The sequence below is a fragment of the Anser cygnoides genome, chromosome 3, assembly GCF_040182565.1.
Source record: "Anser cygnoides isolate HZ-2024a breed goose chromosome 3, Taihu_goose_T2T_genome, whole genome shotgun sequence".
Lineage (NCBI taxonomy): Eukaryota > Metazoa > Chordata > Aves > Anseriformes > Anatidae > Anser > Anser cygnoides.
In genome coordinates this window covers 108,862,779-108,868,778 of record NC_089875.1, presented here as the reverse complement: position 1 = coordinate 108,868,778, position 6,000 = coordinate 108,862,779, and positions in this window count along the sequence as shown.

Genomic DNA, 6,000 nt, shown 5'->3' with positions numbered 1-6,000 from the left:
AGTTGTGCCCAGCGACAGGACAAGAGGCAATGGGCACAAACACCTGAAGTTCTGGCTAAATATGAGAGGTCACATCTTTACTGTGATGGTGACAGAGCACTGTAACAGTTTCCCCAGGAGGCTGTGGAGTCTCCTTCTTTGTAGATAATCAAAACCTGCCTGGATGTGATCCTGTGCAACGTGCACTAGGTGATGCTGCTTGGCAGGGTGGTTGGACTAGATGATCTTCAGAGGTCCCTTCCAACCTCAACCATTCTGTGATTCTGTGATCTACCACATTTATGTGATATAAAATATGTATGAATTGGCTCCATTGAGTACCATTCAGTTACCATGGACTGTAACAGACTAAAAGGCAAAATTATTGATAAATCTTAATTAACAGTTATTTTTTTCAAAATACCAATAGAAAATTCATTGCTGTTAAAATAGAAAACAATTTCTAAGAAGATCAAAAAGAAGAAAGCATGCAATATGTCCCAAAATATTTTCTTGTCCATTCTTTGTCTTAGTTTTTGCCTTAGTTTTTACACCTATCCAGGAAAATATAAAATAATGTTATCATAAAAAATACTTTCATACTCAGATAAAGAAATACACAGATTGTGTGGCATTGAACAACAGGGAACAAATCAATCATATAATTTCTCAAACTAATGAACTGCAAGTTAGAGTAGTTTCTAAAAATATGTTAAGTAAAGGTTTACAGAAAAAAAAAGCTATTTATATTAAATTTGTGTTTACTGATAAATTCCATCTAAATCAGTATACCATTAACACTTCTTTTCATGTTTTTCATCTGTTGAGAGTGATATTTGAGAGAGAGAATATGAGAGATTTTTGAGAGAATTTGAAAGTCAGTAGATAAATAATGATCAAATTTTGTAATTTGTTACATATTTCTTTCTGTATTATGTAATAATTTTTATCCCTTAGTAAATAACACCCATATAAACACTCACTGTAAGTTGATGGCTTTTTTATTTCTGCGTGGCTATTTCATACAATCATCACATATTAAAAGCAATGTGATGCAGATTTAATATTTTTCTCTATATAGGTGATCTGTCAGTCTGTCATGTGAAATCCCACCTCATATAGTTCATGCCATATAGCAAAAGGAACAATAAAAACTATAAATAAATAAATGATTGTGGAAATAGTCGATTTATATTGACTGGCCAAGACATTTATAATACCTAAAATAGCTATTATATATTTTCAGTAAGATGAACTAACCTTCAATTTAATAATGGACTTTTGTTTAATGTAAGGAATCTAAACTGACAAAGCAAAAATATGTATTATACTGTAGTGTGACAGCATCCTCATTCCCCTATTAGTCTAGCAAATACAATTTCGTTATAACTCCTGAGAGACTTCAGTTTTTTCTTGACTTGATAGTGCAGCTCTCAGAATTTTTTCTGACTTGTTTTGTACTAAACTAATTAAATTTGTTTTAGCTGCTATTCCTGCCTAAAATTATTTTAACTTTAGTTTATAGTGATAACAACTAGTTTTTCCATGTGAACCACTTTTGATACCAGAATAAAATGTGATGTGTAAGGGATGGTATTACAGATTCTAGTCATCAGTCAATAGTCACTACAAGAGCACAATTTTGTACTAATTCTGTAAAATCAATTCTAGAAATAACAAAAGGAAACTGAAAACCGAACGAGACAGGATCCTCAAAATCAAAAGGGAAAAAAAGGAAAACAAAACCAAAAACTCTTAAGCAAACCGTGATAAGAATATGTCTAAACCTAAAATCAAACACAACCCAGACTGAAGAGGAAGAAACCATGTGCTTCATGCACTTCCTGGCAAAGAGGAGGAATAAATCTCCTCTAGGCTTCCAGTCAAACCTAGTGAAGCTTTCAGGATGCTCACAATTTGTTATAAACCTCCACTTAATTAATTGCTTGAGTGATCCTTCTCTGGGCCAATTCAGGGGCAACATAACTTGTACTCCTGTGGATAGGAAAGCTCAATTGCATGCTGTCCTCTAGACAGTGCTCAAGGGAACAATTACCTGCATATGGAGATGCACCAGTACTCAGTGCACGTCCATTGATGCATGTCAGTGGTTTTGTCATGCAAGCAACATCAGGCAGAGAAAGTGCCTAACACTAGTGGCCATAAATGTGTATGCAATTTGCATATTGCCTAAACTCTGATGGAATTCAAGCAGTCTATCAAGACAAAACAGATGCCAGATTGTGGTCTGTTTGAGCACACAAGGTATTGATGCTCTGTCAGAAAGAAAGGTTAAAGCACATTAAAAAGGTTCCTTATGAAGGTATGAAGATGCAGTTCAAGCAAGTCTGTCTGATTTCTACACAATTCTGTTAAACTAAAGATTTCATACTTATAAAAATATCAGCATTGCTCCAGCTGTGTTTTGTTCTGACACCAGTCTATCAGGTCGCTCTGAAAATGTTTCTCTCTAGCATCTCTGTTCAAGACAAGAACAAATCTCCACAGGGTTGAGGCACAAACTAAATTTTACATTTCTCCTCACTTCCAACATCTTAGAGATTGGAACATGTGAAGAAATGTGTCTCTGAACACTTAGGCAAAAGCTAAACTACAAACTTTTTGTAGCTTAAGTGTCAGGTTAAATGGGTGTTTTGAGGTACTGTAATTCTTTTTGATAATTTAGCCTGAAGTAGCCTGAGACACATACATCTGATTTGCATTTAGTCTTCTTTTCAGATTGGATCCATCAAGATGACTATTTTTTGCTAATCCCAGACACTCTCATTTCTTGCTTCCTTGATATGTAACATAGATTATAGGTTTTTTAACTTGTCATGTGATACCTGTGTCACAGAATTACAGAATCATCTAGGTTGGAAGAGACCTCCAAGATCATCTAGTCCAACCTCTGCCCTAACACTAACAAGTCCTCCACTAAACCATATCACTAAGCTCTACATCTAAACATCTTTTAAAGACCTCCAGGGATGGTGACTCAACCACTTCCCTGGGCAGCCCATTCCAATGCCTAACAACCCTTTCAGTAAAGAAGTTCTTCCTAATATCCAACCTAAATCTCCCCTGGCGCAACTTTAGCCCATTCCCCCTTGTCCTGTCACCAGGCACGTGGGAGAATAGACCAACCCCTACCTTGCTACAGCCTCCTTTAAGGTACCTGTAGAGTGTGATAAGGTCGCCCCTGAGCCTCCCGTTCTCCAGGCTGAAAAATCCCAGCTCCCTCAGCTGCTCCTCGTAAGACTTGTTCTCCAGACCCCTCACCAGCTTCATTACCAGCACATGACAGAGGGATAAAAACAATTCCTTTCAGTGTTAGAGCATTAAACATAGTCATTTGTATCTCAGTGTCTTCTAACTGAAGCTATTCTTTGATTTAATCCAAAATATTTAGTCATACCTGTAGTTTTGATTTTCTCCCTTCCCTTCCCTTCCCTTCCCTTCCCTTCCCTTCCCTTCCCTTCCCTTCCCTTCCCTTCCCTTCCCTTCCCTTCCCTTCCCTTCCCCCTTCCCTTCCCTTCCCTTCCCTTCCCTTCCCTTCCCTTCCCTTCCCTTCCCTTCCCTTCCCTTCCCTTCCCTTCCCTTCCCTTCCCTTCCCTTCCCTTCCCTTCCCTTCCCTTCCCTTCCCTTCCCTTCCCTTCCCTTCCCTTCCCTTCCCTTCCCTTCCCTTCCCTTCCCTTCCCTTCCCTTCCCTTCCCTTCCCTTCCCTTCCCTTCCCTTCCCTTCCCTTCCCTTCCCTTCCCTTCCCTTCCCTTCCCTTCCCTCCCTTTTCTATCCTTTCCATAATATTTATGAAAACAAGATCTGTTCATCACAGTGAAGGAAATCATTTATGCATGAAGTTAAATTTTAGTAAGATAATCTCAGGCTGACAAGAATTCTGAGCATCCTCATTGTTATAGTTTTTGAAAGAACTGAAGTAATTTAGAAAGAAAAGTTCAAAATAATTTTTAGAACTAGTTGTGGAGGTAGGTAGAGGAAAATAATTCCTTTCTTCAAGTCACGCCTACAGATGCCATCATAATTTTTATATTATCAGACTTCTTTATATACATCTTAGAAAACCATATATACCATCTGCACAAAACATCTGGATAGAGGTGCATTTGGTGCATCACTTTCTAGAAATACAGTCCTTTAAAAACTGAAAAACTCACATCATCTATCTGCAGATCTGCTGTTGTAAAATACCCATTAGTGCAAAATAATCATAGAATCATCATGCATTTTGCAACGCATGCAAAAGGCAGTGATACCACCCAGGCCCACAATGCATAATCTGTTTGTAATACCTTGAAAATGAAAAAAACTTGCAATTCTAAGTAGTATTATAAAACAATTGTACTTCATCCTTTCCATCTGTTGTAGGTACCAGATTCTACTAGTACGTTTAGGAATATGACTGACACTTACAATTCTTTCATCAAAGTGAAAAACACAGTACAGTGTATTATTTTAACATTTGAAGTAATATACTCATTCATTGTAATACAAAAACTATTTCTGTTTTTATATGTCATATATTAGACATGAATTTCACATTTGAAAGTCAAAGTGGGAGTAATATGCCTTCTATATTTTGCAGTTTAAGATTAGCATCATACACTTTGAAATTCTCAGATAACACATTTGAAATTCTCAGATAACACATAAAATAATGTATTGCTTATACACAAAGAAGCAGAAAATTCCAAGATGCCAGAAGAGTTAGGCATGGCCTTTATTTCAAAAGCACACATACTTTTAAAAATAACTTTCACCCAAGTAAGCAAAATATTTTAAGGATATAACCTGGGAGTTTGAGCATGATTCCAAATGTGTCCAGTTTGCTATTTAAATAAGACCTATTTAATAACTCCATATTTAACTATTGGCCAGAATGAGCAAACAGGGATTTGGCTATTGATGTAGAAAGGAACACCCAGGAGGCCTTGAGATGCTGCTCCCATAGGGCATTTTGGGACTGCAGAACACAGCATGATGATGGTGGCAACATTTCAAGATGGTCCTCTGTGCCGGTAGGTTTGGCTTTCCTGGCCAGTCAGAGACCTTGGCCCTGACAGGGCTCCAGAGGGTGTAGGTCACTGTCTCAGCAGTGTTATTTGTGAAGCCTGCATTGAAATTGTAGAGCTGCCAGGCAGAGAGGAGAGCAGACTGTGTAGCAACAGGGGATCCACAGGTTATTTCCAGAGACCCTGGGGGGGGGGAGGGAGAGCTGTGTAATTCCTGTTGCACAGAACAAGGGACAGCCAGATGACATGCTTAAATGTGTGGAGAGTGTTATGGGTCTCTCATGGCAGTGGAAGCTGTGACTTCTGGCACCAGTAAGGTTATTTCTCTGCCAGCAGGTGACACTGACAAGGTATAGGACCATGGTCACTATGAAAGATGAATTCAGTACTGGTGGCATCTAGGTCAGCTGAGTTAGATTTGTGAGTTGGAACAGTGCCACCAGGAGGAAGTAATAGGTAGCAGTGATCAGAACCTCCTGTCTTCAGCCAACTGAGGCACTCATCTGCCAAGCTGACTTGGCAAATTTACCTGCCAGAAGCCTAGAACTAATATGTGTTGGAGAGACTGCCAAGAGGCATCCAGCCCTCCAACTACTGCCCCTTGCTGCTCACCCATATGAGATCCAACAGTACTGCCCAGAGAAACCTCTAGTGTACCAGGAGTGACTGCAGGGTTCCGGGGGCCAAGGTGAAGGGCTTGGAAGCCCTACCCATGTATTCTCTGGGCTTGCCAGTGAAATGGAAAGGATCTGGCAGGAGCAGATTCAGCCTGCAGGTCACTATGATTTTGAGTGGCAGATGTTGCACACAAGGTGCGGGCTTTTATGGTCTCAAAACACTTTTTGAGAAACAAGGATTGCTGGGAATAGACAGGATGCATTTGACAAAAAAAAAAAAAAAAAGTGATGGCAGCCAGCATCTTCAATGTTAACTTAACAACATTGAAAGATGGGGATCAAAGACCAAAGTGGAGGTACAGAGGCAAGGAGAA